This window comes from Notolepis coatsorum, assembly GCF_963971535.1.
Source record: "Notolepis coatsorum genome assembly, chromosome: 2".
In the NCBI taxonomy this organism is placed as follows: Eukaryota; Metazoa; Chordata; class Actinopteri; order Aulopiformes; family Paralepididae; genus Notolepis; species Notolepis coatsorum.
The window spans coordinates 26,987,031-27,009,906 of NC_140166.1; the positions used below are offsets into that span (position 1 = coordinate 26,987,031).

Consider the following 22,876-nt stretch of genomic DNA (forward strand, 5'->3'; position numbering starts at 1 on the left):
TGTGTTTTACTAACTCCAACCGGGACTATTGCCGCTTTCGCGCTGCTTGTTGATGTTATGAACTCCTCCTAACGTGACCGGAGCTGAAGGTGCCACACGCTAAAATGTCCGTGGGGACCCGGCGCCAACCCATAGATAGTTCCAACTCACCGAATTACGTAATCCACCACAGTTGCACTCAATATTTAAATAATGTTAGTCTAAATAAATGTAGACAGAAACATAATAATTTCAAGCAGAAAACGAATCTTTCCATTAAGAACTGACAATCAGGGAATTTAAACATGGTTGACATTGTTTTTGTGTGTTTATATTAATTAAAGAAAGGAAAGTCTAGTGCTGGCTGAGCATATTGTTTGTTTGCACTAAGTTAATACTTTGACAAATGTAGCCTATATTTTTCAGTCAGTTCGGTCTTTGTGTGCCAAACATTATTTAAGGCTGTAAACACTGTAAACCTTTTATTTTATTTTTAATAAATGAGAAGCATGTTTAGATTTGAGTGTTAAATTTTTTTTAATAAAAATTAACGTATATCGAACTGAAAACGTGACCCCAAAATCGTGATACGAACCAAACCGTCCATTTTGTGAACCGTCCCACCCCTACCGTTTATCATAAAAATTCAGTGCCCCCGAAATACAAAAAAAGCCCCCGAAAATCAATTAGGGGGGGCAAAAAAAGCCATTGAAAAAAAATGTTAATTTCTAACCCTGGCGCTAATGCAGTGTGCCCTGTGGCTGAACGGATCAGTCTTTTTTTTTTACTTTCAATGGAGATTTCAGTATCAGGATTCTGGATGTGCAGCATGTAGCTTGGATTACGTTTCGGATCGCAGATTTCACCATGCAATAAGGGGATTTATCATCAGCCAATGGACATATCGATCTACCAGATGACGATCGATAACGGGGAAATGCTCGGATCAGCCCGGACCACGGTAAGATCTTTTTCACATAAATTACAGCCCAATCGGGCATTGTTTTGATAGCCATCCAGGCGTTCGGCCTATGTGGCTAGTTAGATGAACACGGTTATTGGTAATCAATCATAATAAACGTGTAAGCGTGTTGCCTCCGGCTTGGCCGGCTGTCATACTGGCTCGATTGGCAGAGTCAGCGGGAGGAAAGCCGGTGGGTGGGTCTGGGTCGTTGTAAACAGCAACTCCTACAGTTCGGTCGGGGCGCCTGCACAGCGAGGGAACTTAGGGAAGTATCTGGGAGAGGTAGTGTGACCTTCCACACGTTACACTCTCCCAGTGAAAGTCCGCGCTGCCAGGTGAAAAGAAGTGGTGGGCTGGGTACACGTGTGTCGGAGGAAGCATGTGATAGTCTCCGCCCTCCCGGACCGACGGTAGGGGGTAGAGTGCGTAACGACCAGGAAGGGGATTGGGAATTGGCATAACGACTAACATTGGGAGGGGAGAAAAAAGAAGGGGGAAAAAGATAAACAAAATTAAATAATAATAATAAATAATATATGCTTCTTAGCAGACTTCTTAGCTTAACTCATCTTGCGCCAAAAACGAGTTTACTCGTTATTGCCCGCCAATCGAATAACGCCAACAGCAAGTTTACTTGTTTTTATGATCGTTATTTCCTTTATTCGCATTCATAATTCATCCAGGAAGGCTCCACAGGTAAGAGGAATCTAACGTTAATTCCAGCTTGATTGTCCATTTATTTCATTGCAATCTATCCGATCAACGTATGGTGTCGTACTAAAGAAAGCCGTTAGTGACAATCAAGGAATCATAAACGACCCCCCCCCCCCTTTCCTTCACGCATGATGGAGCATAATGTATAGCGATCATATGCATTTGAATTTTTTAATATAGTGTGTATAGGAACGAAACGCCAAATCGATTATGTAGAATACGCGTCGGGGCCTATAACGCGCGTTCTAGGAATTACTGCTATACACTCTAAAAACATACTTATATTCACGACGGTACTAATACGACAATGTATGAATGGAAAAATATAACGTTCCAACATACGGAACGATAGATACCCGATGTTGAATGGGCCATAGTAATGTCGATATAGCTATAATATTTAAAAAGTTATAGCCCTGCAAAGAAGGTGAGCCACTCCATAGGGTTACAGCACTGGCAGAGAGTGGTATAGATGGGAATACTGCGTGGCGCAGAATGTGTTAACATCCCAGGGAAGTAATGTGATAACTGGGGATGTTGTTTGCTCCTGACAAGAGTCTCAAAGTCTGGGGTGATGGTAGACAAAGCAACTCTGAGGTCATGCTCATTGTCCAATATGTTTCTCTGCTTTGTCTTCAGCTGGACCAGAGCTGAGAAGCTACTTTCACAAAGATAGGTAGTGCAAAAAAAATTTATAAATAAAAAAAAACGTGTTACTTTCTTTTTTATTTAATTTTTTTTTTTACACACATCCGCAACCCACTAAAAATGGCCCTGCGACCCACTTTTGGGTCACGACCCACCAGTTGAGAAACACAGCTTTAGAGTGTCCTCTCTCACCCAGCAGTCTCTAAAAAAGGGCAAAAAGGTAAATTTAGCTAAAAGAAATTGTGGATTTCCAAGAATGAGACGACATGAACAGCTGCATTTTTGCCTGGAAATTTATCAGCATATCAATTTATAATAATGATGTATACTTTACCAGCGCTCGCTCAAATCCAGGCAATTAGACTGGAACATTTCACAACATCAGTGCCCACCCTCACAGCCGATCAGAATGGACTAGCATTCAGCACTGCTGTTATGTGTAATCTGGTGTGTGGTTCAGGAAAAGTATAGCAACGTGTGACTTGTAGAAATGCTGAGTACTTAAGATATCTACCTGATTAGCTGGAGAGAAAATAAATCTAAATGAATAGTACCAGAAGTTGATATTTTTTTTTAACATTCCCAAAGTGACCTTCAGAATTCCTAGTGTGCCGCTAAAACTAATGTGCCTTTTGTTTGTGGTGGAAGTGGGAATCGTCCCACTGAACGGAGGAAGATCATAATGACAGCGTTTCAATGGAATGCTACTGCTATTGTAGTCCAAATGACTTCCACTGGGAACACCCTCCCCCTCCCTCCCTCCCTCTCTCCCCTCCACTCCCAACACAATACATTGTGCTACATTCTGACCATATAGGCATGCTAGTGTTTGGCTACCCTCTGACCCCTGTGGCTTGCTAGCTTGAGGCCGGCAGAATGAAAAGGATGAAATAAACGGAAGTTGTTCCTTTTTGTCCCACAGTCATTACAGCTTCCTCTTGTCAACATGGGGGCTCGGAATCCGTGCTTTGATTTGATGTTTTTTTTACGGGATCACCCATGGGGGCTTGCCCCTCTACAAATGAGCATCTGGATATTTACCCAGTTCGAGTCCCCGTGTGAGAGAGACGTCTAGCTTTTAAGGCTACGTCACAGGCCACGCGTTCCCCGAGGAGATGTCCTATCTAGCGCCAAAATACATTGTACTATTTACCGGCTCCTAAACCATGTTTGGCTCTGCCCTCAATGCACAGCGTTTCGGCACCATCAACAACTTTCTCCCCTGGGACGTGGCCTGACTTGGGTCAAGTTGATAGCCAATGAGGTCCTTAATTGATTATTGTTTGAGTAAGAAAGCTTCTTTCAGATGGAAGGCATGCTGTAATTTTGTTAAAGAATTACCCGTTTGTCCCACATATAAGCCGTTAATAACAACCTGAAAAAGGTGGGTTGTTCTCTGGAATCAACTACTGCAACTTAGATATTATGATTGCTATTGATAACAGCAGGAAACATTGACCAACGTTAATCATGAAGCTAACGTTACTGAAGTAGCTAGAGTAACTTAGCAATGCATAGACTAGCTTATTATTATGCAGCCTACTGTGTACCATACCTGTTGAAACTAGCTGGTTAGCTTGTTAGCATGCAGCCTACTGTGTACCATGCCTGTTGAAACTAGCTGGTTAGCTTGTTAGCATGCAGCCTACTGTGTACCATGCCTGTTGAAACTAGCTGGTTAGCTTGTTAGCATGCAGCCTACTGTGTACCATGCCTGTCTTTGCGCCGCCCCTGTGCCTCAAATAGATCCGCTATCAGCTCTATCTTTAATCTTTCAAAATGTTCAGTTGCTATCGCTATTAGCTTTATCTTTAATCTTTCAAAATGTTCAGTTGCTATTGCATGCACTCATCTGTGTTTCACTACACACATGAGTGCATGCTTACCAACTGTCCGTCTGCAACACTACTATCACCAACATCTAAGAAGGGAGATCCCCCCTTGAATGGCCCTTCTAAGGTTTCTCTCCTCCACACTGCCTGTGGAGCTTTTTTCCCTATTGTTAGGTGTTAGTGAGTTTTTCCTTACCTTCGCGTGGGGTATGTCTGGGAGTGCTTGCATTCTTTAATTTTTTTTTTTTTGCATTCATCTAAAAATGTTTGGACCTTATGGTGTTCTTGTTCTGTTCTTGACTTATTGTTATGTTTTCTTCTTGACTTGTTTAAAGAAGACCTGTACGGCCCATGGGGACATTAACGTGTGTTGTCGGGCCTTATAAATAAATTTGATTTGATTTGATTTAGCATGCAGCCTACTGTGTACCATGCCTGTTGAAACTAGCTTGTTGGCATGCAGCCTACAGTGTACCACGCCTGCTGATGCTGAAACTAGCTAGTTAGCTTCTTAGTATGCAGCCTACAGTGTACCACTCCTGCCGAACTATCTGCCATCTGGCTCCCTACACTAGGCTGCGTTAGGTTAATTATACTTGATCTGAATTTTGGACATCGGATTGTCGGCGCTGTTATGTTTGGTTTCACTTGATTGCAACTGGTGTGTGTGCTAGCTAGATCGGCCTAGTTAGCTTAAGACCTGCCATGGTGGAGTCTCCTCATGCCATGGACTCCATCTCCCTCATCAGGCTGTGGGAACTGTCTGCGCCTGGAGGGGCAGCAAATACACCTGACTTTTTATGCAAGATTGACGTCAAAATAATACTTTATTACTATAATATTGAAGTATGCCTTTTAGAAATAATTTTAATATAATTAATTTAAATAAATGAGAATTACATTTCATAAAGACATTCTTTTCTCTCTTTTGCAGAGACGGCCCCCTGTGGAGACTTTCAAACACACGGTGTGAAGAGAATAGGCGAATTATAATTATCTAAATCCAGTGGTGATCAGTTTGTGGGCGTGACGTGAACAAGTCAAAGAACAGTCTAAATTAATGTTGGATCATTATTTTTATAATAGATTGAAGAGAATCCCTAATGGCCCTGCTGGAATCCCTCTCATAACCACGGACGTGTGACCAGGTTTTGGCCCTGAAAATGTTTTGATGCATCAAAGGAATAATTAGACGTTCCTCTTTCTCCTTCCAGGTCTGACTTGGATCATATGGATTAAACCGCTCCTCTCCTTGGCCCTACAGAGCTCCTAAAAGAGCTACGTCCAGCAGGTAACACACTCTAAACCAGTGGTCACCAACCTGTCGATCTTGATCGACTGGTGGATCTTTGAGACTGTCCCTGTAGATCTTTCCATGAAAATTAAAAATTAAAAAACAATTTTTTTTTTTTTTTTTAATATAGATCTTACCCTGAGTCCACATTACAGTTCTACATTTGTTTTGATGTGAAAAGTGATGCTGCACTTAGCACTGACTGAGAAAGTACACATACAGTTCTACTTTTGTTTTGATGTGAAAATGATGCTGCACTTAGCACTGACTGCACTTAGCAGTAGCACTGACTGAGAAAGTACACATTACAGTTCTACTTTATAAAATGCTAATTGTAAATATGTTTGTCAATGTTAATAATATGAGAAAGTCCACATTACAGTTCTACTTTTGTTTTGTTGTGAAAAGTGATGCTGCATAAGATGACTGCACTTAGCACTGACTGAGAAAGTACATAATAGTTCTACTTTGACGTTTTAATGTTGGACCAAAGCATTGCATGTAATTAGAATACAGGCAAATAAAAGTAATTTAGTTTAAAGTACAATCTTGGCTGTCTTTTTCTCTCAACGCTTCAATCTTGCCTTCACCAAAAAAAATAAAAGTGATCTTGGGCTTAAAAGGGTTGGTGACCACTGCTCTAAACCAATCGGCCCGCAGGTCATTCATAGCCACCTGTAGCAGGTAACACACTCTAAACCAATCCGCCCACAGGTCATTCATAGCCACCTGTAGCAGGTAACACACTCTAAACCAATCCGCCCACAGGTCGTTCATAGCCACCTGTAGCAGGTAACACACTCTAAACCAATCAGCCCACAGGTCATTCATAGCCACCTGTAGCAGGTAACACACTCTAAACCAACCAGCCCTGCAGATCATTCATAGCCACCTGCAGCAGGTTACACACTCTAAAGTTTAAACCAATCAGCCCGCAGGTCATTCATAGCCACCTGTAGCAGGTAACACACTCTGAACCAACCAGCCTGCATGTCATTCATAGCCACCTTTAGCAGGTATGGTGAGTGATGTGATTGAATGCAACATTGATGGCCAAAGGCACCTTTCTCTCGCTGCATGTCTGCTTCTTCGTTTCCTCTGCTGCTTGATTGACAGCTGAGCAGCACAGCAGAGGCGGGAACTGTGCACGAGTTTGATTGATTGAATTTATTTGACAATCAAAATTACATACAATACCGGTACAGCCATCTAAAATCGTCGAGGATTAAAACACAATAAAACCTTACGGTTTATTTACATTGTGGTCCTCACAATGGACAATGGACAAGATTACTAGTATCCATCCACCATGCACAAATATTAAATACAATACAAAATAAATGCAATAAAACAAACAAAACACAGTCTACAGCACACCCCCATATATCATCATCCTACATGACTAAGCCATTTCTTCATATCTTTAAAAAAAAATCTTTCTGAGACAATAGTTTTATTTTGTTTTGTTGTGCCTTTACACATATGTTGGATTATGTAAATTGCGAATTAACCGGTGGCTACAACAACACACAGTAACCAATGATGCATGCAGTTACTGTGTGTTGTTGTAGCCACCGGTTAATTCGCGGTTTTTTATTGGTTTGTCATGACAAACCAATTACATAATCCAACATATGTGTAAAGGCACAACATATTCCAGTTAACGGTATATTTTTTTAATGATTCGTTACGGCGAAATCAATACTTCCATTTGTATAAATTGCGTTAAGGGGAGCTTATTATTCCTGCCTTTCTGAGGAGCTTGTCGCGGCTCATGCGCACGCTCGGCCAATCAGAGCAACGCGGAAGGACAAGTGGGCTGCCGAAAGTATTCACGCTGAGGGGACCCTATTATACATTATTTTATGTGTAAGGCCCAACTTGATTTGAATAACCCGTTTTTCCACTGGGTAGCCAGTTAAGTTGATTAAATATGGCTACATCCAGGTGAGTGCGGGTAGGAAGCTTTAACACTACTCTAATCAATTTGTTTTGGGCAGTCTGAAATGTATTTTTAATTTTCTGGGGTGCACTACTGTACCAGAAGGAGGCAGCGTAGTCAAAATGACTCTGTATCAGGGCACGTGACAACATCCTAAGTGTTTTTTTATCCAACATATCCGACTTACGTGCTAGGAATTTGGTCCTTTGGCTTATCCTTCAAGGCCATAGCCTCCCCTGTGAGACATTCGTCCAAGGTGCATCCTAAATATATTACAGAATCATTACCAGCAATGACCGACTCTCCTGCCTGGATCTTCAGCCCTGGGGACCTTCGCAGCTTTACTTTGGATCCAAAAAGTATGGCCTCAGTTTTACCCAGGTGGAGAGACCGCTTATTGTCGGCCAGCCATGTTCCCACACTCTGAAGCTCCTTACTTAAGGTCTTCTCTACCTCTCCTAGGTCTTTGTGAGACACAAGAATGGCAGAATCATCGGCGTATAAAAACAGGTCAGACATACAGGCAGATTTCATGTCATTAATATATAATAAAAATAGTGGCCCTAGCACACTTCCTTGAGGCACCCCACAGCTAACATTCTTGGGGGAGGAAAAGGTACCATTTATATCGACCATTTGGGTCCTTCCCGAAAGGTAGGAGTTTACCCATTCAATTGACAACGTGCTGAAGCCTATGGCCTTTAATTTCATTAGCAGGATGCCATGGTCGACCGTATCAAAGGCCTTTTGGCGGTCGAGCAAGACCATTCCACAAAAGTGGCCTGTGTCAACCTCTTTTCTGATGCGGTCCGTTAAATAGAGGAGGCATGTTTCCGTAGAGTGGGATCGTCTAAAACCTGACTGAAGTTCAAATAAAATATTGCGACCTGTTAAAAATGCATTAATCTGCTCGTGAATAATCTTTTCCATGACCTTGGATAGAACACTTAAACTGAAATTGGTCTGTAGTTACCCTTTTCAGATGTTTTTCCCTTCTTATGGAGGGGGATGACTAGCACTTTTAAAATCAAAAGGTACCTTGCCCTGTTCTATGGAGAGATTAATGATGTGAGTGACCACGGGTGAAATGCAAACCGATCAACTAAAACCTGCATAAAATTGCTGCAGATGCTATGTCCACCATTACAATGAAAGAATGTCAGAAATGAGTGTGTAGTTAGATTTCTGCCCTATTAGCTAGTTCCCCTCTTCTTTTAACGTGCTCCTGGAGGCGATTGTAGAGACTTTAGGCGGTTTTGATGCAACAGGAGTTTGACGTCACTTCACCATAATAACATGGATCCAATTCAGCCATGGTCGCCTTTTCAGTAGCTTCTGTAATGACTTCCTGACAGGGGGCTGTCTTCGTTTACATGGTACTGTATCTTACTGAACTAGAAAACACCCCTGTCCCTGTTGACACACACATGCACGCACGCACACACGCACACATGCACACAAAGACCAAGGGGCGTTGGTATTGCTGGTATCACACCTCAGGCTCTGCCAAGAGAGGTCTGGAGAAATCCACAGCATTACAGATTCTTACTAAAGCACTGAAGTTGAATTGAATTGAATACTTTATTTTGACACAAATCGTAGGACAAAAAAACATTTTAAAAGACAAGACAATAACGGTGTCAACAACGCTGGTCAAAAATGGATAAAACACAATAAAGCCAAGGCTTGTTTACATTGTGGTCCATACATGGAACATAAAAAGGCACAGAAACACAAATGGACATGTACACTAGACAGGATACATCCTAAAAATGTGTATAAAAACACCTAACCTGACAACTCATACAGTTAACTAATGTTAAAAGAAAATCCGCAAACCCTTAAAAGCAACTCATGATAAAAGAAATAAAAGCCAAGTTATGATAAAAGAGATAAAAAACATTTTAAGACCAATTTGAGTTGCTGCTGAGCCATGTTTTTAGGGCAGATTTAAATCCGAGAGGGGAGTTCAGGAGTTTTATGAATGTTGGCAGGGCATTCCACATTACCGTAGCCGAGTAAAAAAAAATGCATCTTTCCCCATGCATGTCCTGACTCTCGGCGGAACCAGGTCCGTGGGGCTTCCTCTTGTGGCATGTTTGTGGACATCTCCTACTTTATTAAAATAATTTACTAGGTACTTGGGGACCGTTTCTTTCAGTACTTTAAAAACCAGTAGCATTTTAAGCTGGTGTACCCTTTCTTCAACCCTAAGCCATCCCAGACTGCTAAAGTGGGCTGGCGTTAGGTGAGTCCTAAAGTGAAGGTTGTGCAGGAGTCTCACTAGTTTGTTTTGGGAGGTCTGGAGCTTTGTCTTCATTTGTTTTGATATGTTGCTGTACCATGAAGTGCAAGCATAGTCAAAGTGACATTGGATGAGGCTCTCCAGCTAGGGTCCTCAGAGCGTTTCTATTTATGAATGAGGAAATTCTAAAGTTGAATACTGTGATTGGCCCACTCTCCTTGCACCAGGCATTTTCGCCTTTACCTTGCTTTCATGTGGGGGAGGCATTAGCAAAAAGGTTGTGTGGAACTACAGTATACATGCTGGAATCCCTGCAGCTAAAGAACTGACATGGAAGACACGCACACATGCACTTTTTTCAAGTCTTGATATCCAGCATATGGTTCCATGTGGTTGTTACTGTTGAACAGATTGCTAGCATCTGTTTACTTGGCTGGCGTGGTCCTAAAGCTGCTCACCACTTGTTAGTGTCAGCACTTTATTAATACACTCAAATCTCTTCTAGCATTTATTTGTATTGTGTGTGTGTGGGGGGGGGGGGGGGGGGGGGGTCGGGTTTGGGAGGCGAGAGGGCTTTGTCTTCTGAATCACTCAAGAGTGTTATTTAACTTGTGTGGGTGTCAGTATGGTCGTGTCAGAAACTCTCCTCACTTTGTCCACAACTTGTTCTGACAGTTCCATCTTTTCCTCTGGGAAGTGATTTGAATTTCAAATGGTGGCGTTCCTACAATAACCAGAATAAGAATAAGGATGCCGTGCTTTCACAGGGGCGGGGGGGCGGGGGGGCTGTCCGCGTGGATGGCGGAGGTGGCTAACAGGGATAGACTGGAACGGAAGAGGAGAATGGTCTCTTTCTGGAGCAACTCCTCATCCTTAAAGGGGAACTATGTCCCCCCTGGTATTTTAAGGATTCATATGTTATTCATGTGGTTGAAGACTTAAACAACAGCTCCATATACAGTGAATTAGGAGAGATGGTGACGGTGCTGCTAAGAGCGCCCAGGGGACTGTTCTGTTTCTGTATATATATATATATATATATATATATAATAATGCTTATTAAAATGTTTTAGTATTACTTCTGTGGTTTCTGGCTTTGGGAGAGAGTAGCTCATGTTCACAAATATTGATTGAACCTTTCTAGGCCATGGAAATTATATATTACCCCTTATAATGGGGATTGAGAAAGAAGTGGTTCATATTTTATATATAAAAAAGAAAAGAATAATCCCTTACTTTTTTGGGGCAGTTCCAATGATGGCTTTTGTGTAGTGTGTAGTGACATATTTCTAATGACTGAGTTTGTGTAGCAAGCTAGCGGATGAACCTTGCCTGAAGCCTAGTAAGCCATCTCTCTTGGCCTGGGGAGGATTCTCCTCTGGCTGACTGGTAGATGTTTGGTTTGAGTCCAGGTGTGTCATACTTGAGCCCCCCCCTTTCTTTTACCTCTACAGACTGCTGTCTTATAAAGCTAAATGCTATTTCCAGGTATATAAGCAACTTAATTGTCCTAATGCTACTACTTTAAACCATTTCAAATATACCGTGCGTTGTTGATGGGGATTTACCATCCGCCAGATAAATGAAGGGTTCTACTTGTTAATGGCCTTGCCTAGTCCGTCCGTTGGGGATTAGGCTGTGTGGTTTAGGGAGGGGTGTGGGGGGATGGTCTCCTGGGAGAAGGGTGGGTGGATGGAAGGGGCCCCACATTTTTCACCTACTGCCTTGTCTGCTCGTAGTTTTTATCAGTTTATTATTGTCCTCTTTTGTTTTGGTTTCTCTATGGTCAAACATCTCAACCATAACGTACAATTTCCAACATGACCAACACACTCAATGTGATGACTAACGCCAGAGGCCTAGGTCACCCAATCAAACGCAAAACAGTTCTTACATTTTTGAGAAAGGAAAAGGTTGCTATTGCCTTCCTACAGGAAACTAATTTGTCTGATGAGGAGCACAAAAAACTCTAGAGGGACTTGGTCCAGAGGTTCCCGGTTCGATTCCTGCTCCTCCCGGGCAGCATGTCAAAGTGTGCTTGAGCAAGACACTTAACCCCTAACTGCTCCCGATGAGCAGGTTGGCACCTTGTATGGTTGCCTGTCCATCGGTGTCTGAATGTGTGACTGAATGGGTAAAATTTGAGGAACAAATTGTAAAGCACTTTGGATAAAAGCGCTATATAAATGCAGCCATTTGCCATTTACTGTATTTCTCAAGCTTCACAGGCAATAATATGGAAACGGCAATCAAATCAAATCAAATCAAATTTATTTATAGGGCCCGACAACACACGTTAATGTCCCCATGGGCCGTACAGGTCTTCTTTAAACAAGTCAAGAAGAAAACATAACAATAAGTCAAGAACAGAACAAGAACACCATAAGGTCCAAACATTTTTAGATGAATGCAAATAAATGAAAGAATGCAAGCACTCCCAGACATACCCCACGCGAAGGTAAGGAAAAACTCACTAAAACCTAACAATAGGGAAAAAAGCTCCACAGGCAGTGTGGAGGAGAGAAACCTTAGAAGGGCCATTCAAGGGGGGATCTCCCTTCTTAGATGTTGGTGATAGTAGTGTTGCAGACGGACAGTTGGTAAGCATGCACTCATGTGTGTAGTGAAACACAGATGAGTGCATGCAATAGCAACTGTACATTTTGAAAGATTAAAGATAGAGCTAATAGCGATAGCAACTGAACATTTTGAAAGATTAAAGATAGAGTTGATAGCGGATGAACCTTGCCTGAAGCCTGATAGCGGCAATCATTCATAAAAACCTCCCTTGTATACTTAAAGAGCAACACAATGACCATGATTGGCGATATGTATTAATCTATGGAATGCTTAACTGCACTATATAAATCTGATGTATTATTATTACTACATTACTTAACATTTCTGCTCCAGACGAAGATCGTCCTAAATGTAGGACGGACATCATGGTTACCCTATTTAGTCAATAATACAGACTTTGGAATAGTAATGACGAATCCTAATGAATCAAAGGCTTTGAAGATGGCCTCGTTGATGTCTGGAGAGAATTGAATCCAACAATGAAAGACTATACATTTTACTCAACCAGACACGGTACAAGATGGCGCCGCACTGTCCGGCCACCTCTCTGTGGGCTCCGTTGAGATTATGATTGAATTTGGTAAATTCTTTATAGTTATGTAAAGTGTTATGCACCAACTGCTAGTGCAGTTAATATGACCGTCCACCGTTTGGATTGCTCTCTCGACCGGCTTGTTGACGCACACTGGCCGGCAGAGATTCTCGAGCAGAAGGCCATGGGGAACAACAACAACAACATCACCCCCAGGCGTAAGAAGAAACGAAGGGGAAAAGAGCCGGCGTGCAAAACAGACTTTGTTCCCGGGCTCACCGGCCACCGCTCCCCAGTATCCTGCTGGCCAACGTCCAGTCCATCGAGAACAAACTGGATGACATCAGGGCCAGGATCAAGTTCCAGAGGGACATCAGGGACTGCAATGTCCTTTGTTTCACTGAGACTTGGTTTACGCCAGCGGTACCAGACCACGCCATCCAGCCCGCCTACTCTTTCTCCGTTCACCGCAAGGAAGAGAAGAAGGACAGAACAGAAGAGTTGGGGAAATAGAAGGGAGGAGGGTGTGTTTCATGGTGAACAACTGATGTGACCCGGGGAACGTGAAGTGACTATCAGACCACTGCTCGGCCAACCTGGAGTATATCCATCAAGTGTAGGGGTGGGAGTCGCCAGAGACCTCACGATACGATACTATCGCGATACTTGCGTCACGATACGATAGTATCGCGAAACTAAATATATCGCGATACGCTGAGTATTGCAAGAAAAAACTTAAATTTAGCAAATTTACTTTTTGACCTGTTCATCTCACTTCAATCATTTTTATTGCAGAACATGGTATTTTCTCTAGCAGACAGATGTAAACACTGTACCTGACAAACTGAACTGTTTGTATTACAGTCATATTCCAACTTAACTGAATGCACATGTGTGTGTGTGGACTACTGTACTATTACAGGTATTGAAATGAACAATGCAACTTCCTTATACAATTTTTTTTTTTTTTTTTTATGAATAATTTAATATCGATACTTGGCGTCCCTGTATCGATACAGTCATCCATTCTTCATCCCCAGAGAATTCACATCGGTCATCCTAATCAGAGTTTACATCCCCCCTCAAGTCAACACTGGGGCAGCTCTTTCAGAGCTTCACGACGAGGTAAACGACTCCAAACGGCTAACGTAGATGCTTCGATTGTAGTGGCTGGGTACTTTTAACAGGGCGAATCTTGAACAGGTTTTACCGAATTTCTACCAGCATGTGACTTGTCCCACCAGAGGACGATGCCATCTTTCTCATGACTAAATATAAACACTCAAGCGAAACGCGAGAAGTGAAAGCGATGGTCTGTGAACTCAAAAAACATGCTCCAACACGGACAACATCGATTATTATACAGAAACAGTGCTAGACTTTGTTGGTACTCTGGTAGAAGAAATAGTCCTCCTCCACCTCATTCAAGTTTTCCCAAACCAAAAGCCTTGGGTAGTCAAATCTGTCCGTGAAGCTCTGAATGTGTGCACCTCAGCCTACAACGTTGGGCTCATGACAGGCAACATGGATGAGCACAAGGCAGCACGCTAGAACCTACAGAGAACACTGATGGAGGCAAAGGGGCGGTACAGGGATAAGGTGGAACTTCAGTTTGAACAGGCTGATTCCAGAGGTATGTGGCAGGGCCTCAGAACGATGACAGACTACAAAGGCACCCCCCCCCCCCCCCCCCCCCCCCCCCCCCCCGCCCATGGTGAACACTGATGTCTCCTTGGCAAATTAGCTCAATACTTTCTATGCATGCTTTGAGGCTGTAAATTCCATCAACGGGCCAGTACAATAGAAAGTAGAGCCACTGCCGATGGAGACTCTGTGTTCAGGTTAACAGAGCATGAGGTGAGGAGGACATTCAAGAAATTGAATACCAGGAAAGCAGCAGGATCGGACGGCATCCATCCGCGGACGTGTCCTAAAAGTCTGTGCCGACCAACTGGCCCCGGTATTTACTGACATATTCAACCTGTCCCTAGAACAGTCTGTCATCCCCACCTGTTTGAAAAAGTCCACTATTGTCCCTGTACCCCCCAAAAAAATCACCCTTGTAGCTCTCACCTCCATAGCCATGAAGTGCTTTGAGAAGCTAGTGAAGGGCTACATCTGTTACTCCCTCCCCAACACCCTGGACCCCCTGAACTACGACCTCTGCCAGTGGGTCTTGGACTTCCTGACAGGACGACCCTAAGTGTTGCGAGCAGGTAACTGCACCTCCTCATCCATCACTCTCCACACAGGTGCCCCTAGGGCTGTACCCCCTCCTCTACTCTCTTTACACGCATGACTGTGTGGCAAAGCACAACAGCAACACAATCATCACGTTCGAAGAGAAGATCATACATGCTTTTATTACACCTCAGCTAGTGCTCTCTCTCTCTTCCCCCCCCCTCTCTCTCTCGGTCTTTCTGTCTCTGTCTTTCTATGCCTCTCTGTCTCTCTTTCTCCCCCTCTCTCTTTCTCTCTATCTCTCTATTTCTCTCTCTCTCTCCACATGATTAGACCACACTCTCCCTCTAAAGTCCTTTTTTCTTTCTCTCCTTTTAAATGCTTGAGTCCTTGCTGGAGCCCCCCACCCCCCCCCCCCCCCCTCTGGTCCTGAGTGGAGAACAACATGAGAAGCAAAAGATCCGGAACTTATGACACGTAGAATCAAAGTGATCATTCAAAATTATTTAACATTTGTAAGTCAATAATCATATCACAAATTGTCACATTTGAGAAAAAGGTTCTACAAACAAATACATTGATTTAGAAGTAGCCTAATTTTAAGCAGTCTGTCTTGTTGGGGGGGGGGGGGGGGGTCCTGTGTTTTTGTTGTCATGGATACTCCTTGTGTCACTGGTTGATAAGTAACTAAGCATGTAGTCAACTGCCAGAGGTTATCCAACCGGTGACACAGCGTATCCATGCAAACAAAAACATGAGTTCCCATGAGTAAAGATGGCTTCAAATTAGGCTACTTAAAAATCTATTTAGAGTTCCAGGACTGATTCAGCAGTTAGCATGGATTTTAACATAACAAGCCAATATAGTAACACAACAGCAATGATCACTTATCACCAATAGATGTCACCAAAATTAAGGAATCTTGGATCTTGAAAATGTGGATCTTGTGAATTATCACTTTAATAGTGCAATCAGTTATTTATACTTATTAATGCTTATTGGTAATGCATTATATATATTACATGTACCCATTAAAACATTAAAGGGGCACTTCACCAAAAACAATGCAGATTTATTTTGCACAATATCTCACACACATCCAAGAACTAAACGCGTTTTGCACACATGTATTAAGTTTGACGGGTACATTTAAGAGTACATTAGTTTGACAGGTATTGAGACATGAGTCTGAATATGGCCACTAGTGACCATTGGGGACAATTAATCCTTGTGTTGTTTTAATCACAGCTCAATGAAATGATAAGCCGTCCCTATAAGACAAACTATTGCTATATTTTCATCTACATTGTTTCATGATGCTGTAATTAACACAAGGATTCAATGTCCCTGATGACATCACTGGTTGCCATATTCAAACTCATTTACTCAATAACTGTCAAACTAAGTGATCTTTTGGATGTGTGTGACATTATGTGCAAAATGGCATCTTAAAGTGCCCCTTTAAGTAGTGCATTATGTATTGTGCAAAGATGTTTTGCCAGAACATCTTCAGTATTCTTATGAACTGGCAGTAACTTTCCATACAAAGCATTAGTTAAGTGCAACAAGGCTGTTGTATGTAAAAGGGCTTCCCCAAAGTCTGATAACTACATCTTTCTGTCATCTACCAGCCTCAAACATAGTCGGTGACTAAGCATCGTATTAAAAGTGCTCCTGCTCCTACCGGAAGAACCCACCTGCCTGACCTAGATAGCAGGGCTGGTAGACAACACTGCGAGAGCCGGGGACGGTGTGGGCGGACCGTGCGCCGGGAGCGCAAGAGATGGAAATGTGAATAAATGGAGGAAGAAGAGTATATTGACTAGGGCTGCACCGAATGTCATTTTTTTTATTTTATTTTTTAGATTCAAAGCTTCTATTGAAGTATTCGAACAAAGCTTCAAATGTCTGTCATATTTTATGACATAATCATGACACAATACGTTTTTTTTTTATTTATATTTTTTATGTTGATTTAGAATTCGAATGTCAACGTTATGAATGAAGCTTCGAACTATTCGATACAGCCCTAATATTGACATGTATACACTATACAATATATACATACATACTGTATATTGACAATAGGAAAACAACCTGGCATATTGACATGGAAGGAATGAGAAAACAGGGAATATTGACATGGAAGGAATGAGAAGACAGGGAATATTGACATGGAAGGAATAGGAAAACAGGGAATATTGACATGGAAGGAATAGGAAAACAAGGAATATTGACCTGGAATATTGACCTGGAAGGAATAGGAAAACAAGGAATATTGACCTGGAAGGAATAGGAAATGCACTAGCACTGATTGATTTTGAATGGGACCTCCAATACAAGCATGGTTGGTGCTCCAACAAGCCAAGGCCCCAAAACCCGCTCTGCCATTTCCCAGAAATTGGAGCATCATCAGTCAAGTTGCCACCACACACACACAGGAGCGTCGTTTTGGTATGCCAAGGTATGGCACTCGCCATACCTTGGCAAATTTGTAATTTGTAATTTTTAAAATGTATACAGTAATTACATTTTTTTTATGTTGATTTAGAATTCGAATGTCAACATTATGAACAAAGCTTCGAACTATTCGGTACAGCCCTAGCATGTTTTGATATTGTCAATTATCTCACTTTTACTAGGTGACTTTTACTATAGGTGACTAACTCAAATATGCAAAAAAAAAAAAAAATGACATACAGAAATTTTTTAATCAAAGGGCAGCAGAGACGAGTGATACAGGGACACAGGTAAGGTCTTACAATGGCTTAGTGATTATAACAGTGCAGTTCAGCATTCAGTAACCCATACTTTTTGTGAACGTGTTTTTGATACTACCGTAATTCCTCTAATAGTAACCCCGGCTTGTATTTGTTTCAACTGTAGCGGATACCAGGCTTGTATTAGGAGGAGGCATGTATAAGAGAGAGGCCTATATTTCTAATTTTCAAACGGATCGTAATGAATAAATCAACATTTTGTGTCAGTATGAACCCAGTAAAATGTACTGGGTTCATTTATTGAAACCAAGTACTGTATGAAATACGGTAGTAAACAGTGCAATTACAGGTGGTCAAAAAAAATTAAATAAAGTAAAATAGTGCAATCACAATACTGGTATAATAATAATAACTTCGTTTTATACAATTCTGAGGTAGGCTTACTCTCTTGGTAAACATTAACACATACCATTATATGGTATTTACTGCACAGCCAGGCCAGCATATAACAACAATAACAAAATATATTGCCTATGGTAAATCCGTTGAGGGAAATACCGTAATTCCTCTAATATACATGAAACCCGGCTTGTATTAGGAGGCCGGCTTATAATTGCTTAGCTCAACAGCACACCGGTCATTAATAGAGACCCGGTTTTTAATTGAATACCGGTTACTATTAGAGGAATTACGGTACATTCTGTTGAGCGCACACCTCAGAACCGTACCTAAGGAAAATTGGCTCAATTGCAAGAAAAATAATAGACAGTTATGATTAGGCCTGCCGCGATAAGCAATAAATCGATTAATTGCCGCGATAATTAAAATTAATGCAATGATTTTGACGGGCGCGATTAATTGCTATTTGCGCGTTTGTTTTAATGAGGCGGAACCAGTGCCCCTTGTCAGTCACTGTCCGTGTTGGGAGGCGGGCCGCTGGCTTTACTACAGAGCAGAGAGCACAGCACATGAGCTCCGTGGGGCAACACCACATAGCTTAACTACATTTCTCAATAGTGTTGCTCCTTTTAACCAAGTAGCGTTATTTGTAGTGTAACGTTAGCGTTTTAACGTTAGCAGCTAACGTTAAAACTAACTTAAAGTTAGTTGTTCACCAAAAATCTCAACATTTGTTTTATCATTAGCTCATGTCGATCTACTAGTAGCATCAGCAAGCTAACGTTAGCTGGCCCCAGTCCACTAGCAGCATGTCGATCTACCAGCAGCATCAGCAAGCTAACGTTAGCTCGCCCCAGCCCATTAGCAGCATGTCGAAGTAGTAGTAGCATCAGCAAGCGAACGTTAGCTGGCCCCAGTCCACCAGCAGCATCAGCAAGCTAGGATAATAACAACAATACTTCCGGTCCGGTCGGTGGGCTTCAAAATAAAAGTCTAAACACCGGAAAAGACGGAGCGGTGGGCTTCAAAATAAAAGTTTTGGGAAATAAATTTAAAAAAAAAAAATTCTCTAACCGGTCGCAATAATATCGCTTATCGCGATATTTTCGGGGGCAATTAATCGCCCAGCAAAATTTGTTATCGTGGCAGGCCTAGTTATGATATTACATTCTGCATAATTTGTATGCCAAATATTGTGGTTCCCTGCTTTAGTCTGTTGACACATTTCTATACAAAAAATGCTTGTGTAGTCCTGTGTCATACCTAAATATCATATAAGTGAATTGTATAGAAACAACTCACCAAAAGTGACTATTGTGCAACTGATTTGACAAAAAAAATCCCCCCCCCCCCTTCACCCCCCACCCTCCCTAATTGCCATACCTTGGCTTTTACTGAAACGACGCCACTGCACACACGTGCACAACACACGTGAAATTAGTAATTATTCATCTCAAAGATGTAAAATATAATCTGAACGATTAATGGGTTGGCCGACATTGGCCTATCGGACATTTCTGTATCTGCGCATATATTGGCCGATATATGCAGAGGAAAAAATGCTTGGGCTAATATAGAAATGCTGTCGTCCCAGTACCAGTACCAGTACCAGTACCAGTACCGAACTCTGTACTTTTAAGGGTACCGACCAAATTACTTCGGTACTACCGAGTACCGATTCACGTTGGATCAATCTGTGCCACATTTTGGTACCTTTTAGAGCAGATGGATTAAGACCTGCCCTGTTAGAAAATGAACCGAATTCCAATAACGTGCAATTGTCATTTCATAATAGACACAGACCAGCACCAGTCCACGTGAGCGGATCGGCGCGGCCGAGAAATCCGCTCTTCGCTCTTTAAAGCTTGGTCCGCTCCGCTAATCACTCATGTTGACCCCGCCCCCAAGTCGCTCTCCGCTCGCTCCCCGCTCACCTTGAATCGAGCGCTCCCCGCGCCAGATCGCTCTGCAGTTTTTTTTCTTCTTTTTTTGGAGCATGGTGTAAATGAGCTCAAACTACAACAGTCTACACCCCCTGGGCCCCTTAACAATTGTTTGTATTGAGCCGCATTGTAATTGTAGCCATTCTGCAATGTTAAATAACGTTGTTTATCCATTCACTATCTCTATTAAGCGATGATAGGCTAGCCGAGCCACAATGCTATGGTCGCTGCCATTAACGTTAGCATGTAAGCTAACGTCAACAACAATGGCGTCGATATACTTTTTCTAACTGGAGTGAGTGTGGGCGTCTCTACAGTGACAAAGCCTGAACGAACAGCCTATCACAGGTTCACCCTTCTCATTGGTTGAAAATGGCCTTCATGTTTGTACATCGCCATCTGTTGCTTTGGCATTGTACTGCATGTATATATTACATCAGTGTTAAACCACTGTGAGCGGCCTGGAGTGGATTGGAGCGGAGGAGAACTCTCGCTCCGGACGTCGCGCCGACTCATTTTAAAACCCACTCCTCGCTCACGTCAAAACCGGCCGCTCCGCTCCCCGCGCCGCTCACGCTCCGATCCGCTCACATGCACTGACCAGCACGGACCTTCAATTTTAGAAGCTATGACTAGATATTCAGCCCTGCGTTCGACAGCCCTGTGAGAACTCCTCATGTGAGTCGCGCTGTTTCTATGTACAGTGAAAACTCTGTGCGCAACGGGTCCAATACGTCTAACATGCTTTGCATCCTCGCTATTCCTGTATGCCCACGTTGTGGTAAAAACCTTAACTAACATTAGCTGCTAACTAGGGGTGTAACGATGCAACCTCACAACGATTAATTTCTATTACGATTATTCAGGCAACGATTCAATGCATCATGAAATCTCTTCATTTGACCACGATTCGAATAGATTAATTTCAGATTAATTCTCGATCAGTTAATTCCCCAAACATTTTGAATACACAAATGTGGCTGGGGGAACTGATTCACTCAGCATGAATGGACTATAGGCCAAAAAAATAATACACACAAAAAAATGTAATTAAATTTAAAATTTCGATTATAATAGATTCTAACATTTTCAAATCGATGCAGTTGAATCGTCACATTAGAATCGATGCATTTCGATTAATCGATGCATCGTTACACCCCTACTGCTAACGTTAACTAAGCTAAGCTAACCCTGCTCACAGGCACAGTGGAAAAATCACTTACATTTGTCCAATAGTAGTTCCAATAGTGAGGGGCCGAGCCCGTCTATTTGTGATATTGATTATCTCTCCCAAAGCCAGAGACCAGAGTAGTCGGGCTCAAATCGTGTGAGGTCATCAGATATAAAGTCTGGAGCTGCTCCATTGACAATGAATGGGAGACGACACCCACTGAATGTTCATTTTCTTTTTTTATGCCCAAATGAGTTGTAATCTACTGTAGAGTTCTCAGTTCTGGAACTGTGTTCGTTTACTCAGGACATCCTCCTGGGTGCTCTGTGTCACCGTTGTCATCTCTCCCAATTCATTATCTATGGATGGATACAGTTTATTAGAACTCTAGTTCTTGAATTTGGGAGAGTTGTTCATGTTCACTAATATTCTTATTAGTAGACCAATGGAATAACGTGTATGAATTCTTAAAATGAGCGCAGTTCCCCTTTTAAGTCACTGGTGTTTTGGGCGCGTGTACTAGTGTAAAATAAACATGTCCCAACACAGCGAGGTACCTTGAGGACTGTTGTGTATGTGTGTAGTGTGTGTACGTAGTATGTATGTATGTATGTAGTGTGTGTACATAGTGTGTGTACGTACTATTTAGTGTGTGTGCATGTAGTGTGTGTACGTAGTGTGTATGCATGTAGTGTGTATGCATGTAGTGTGTGTACGTAGTGTGTATGCATGACTGTAGTGTGTATGCATGTAGTGTGTATGCATGTAGTGTGTGTATGTATGTAGTGTGTGTACATAGTGTGTATGCATATAGTGTGTGTATGTATGTAGTGTGTGCATGTAGTGTGTATGTATGCTATAACGGCTTGCGTGACAACTTGCCGCAGTGGAACGTGACCCCTTTCTTCAGCCATGTGCCAGTTTGCGACCCCTTCACTCTCGTTCAGAACTTTGATCACCGTGGGTCCATACATCCTTCCCTACCCCCTCCTCTATCTCTCTCTCACTCTCTCTCTGTCCCCCCGTCCCCCCCCCCCCCCCCCCTGTTCCTAATCTGGCGTCGAATGGCCCGTGACTCATTAGCACCATTATTGGACCAGCAGTACAAGTGGTGGGGGCGGGACGGGAGGCCGGCTCTTATTAAGACAGCCAGAGCTGGGCCCGCCTCCAAACATTCCTCACATAGTTCTCTCTGCCATCATGGACGTCCCGCTGGACCAACTCTATATCTTCACTCATAATTGCCAGCAGTGTGTGTGTGTGTGTGTGTGTGTTTGTGTGTGTGTGTGTGTGTGTGTGTGTGTGTACATTAGCATCTCATGTAGAGGTCTAGCCTACTTGAAAGCCTAGTTGATTGGCTGTATAAACTAGTTGTTTTTTTGGGTCTTCTGTCATCGTAGCCTGTGGAACAAACTAGCCCCTTAGAGATCTTTAATGAGAGGAAGAGACTGAATGGAACAAACTAGCACCTTAGAGATCTTTAATGAGAGGAAGAGACTGAATTGTTCAGCACATGCCTAGGCCCAAAACATGCACATGCATGCACAAAAATCCACCTTAGAATCCTGCAGAATAAACTGAATGCCTTTCCTTTCACGACATAGTCATACCCTCAGCTGGAGCCAAATCCAAGTAAATTCCATACCTTTTCATTTAAAGGCCCAATCTGTCTTTGAATTATTATTATTATTATATATTTTTTTACTTTTCTTTATTATTAAAAAAAAAATGT

At 42.4% G+C, this 22,876-nt stretch overlaps 1 protein-coding gene across 2 annotated transcripts in view; it reads left to right on the forward strand.

The window, feature by feature from the left end:
- Positions 1-22,876, forward strand: part of kank1a (KN motif and ankyrin repeat domains 1a) — a 218,026-nt gene that overhangs the window by 76,525 nt on the left and 118,625 nt on the right. For both annotated transcript variants that reach the window (XM_084338250.1, XM_084338249.1), the window contains exon 2: positions 5,352-5,428. The gene's annotated coding sequence lies outside the window, so the exon portion shown is untranslated. The remainder of the gene's footprint in view (positions 1-5,351; positions 5,429-22,876) is intronic.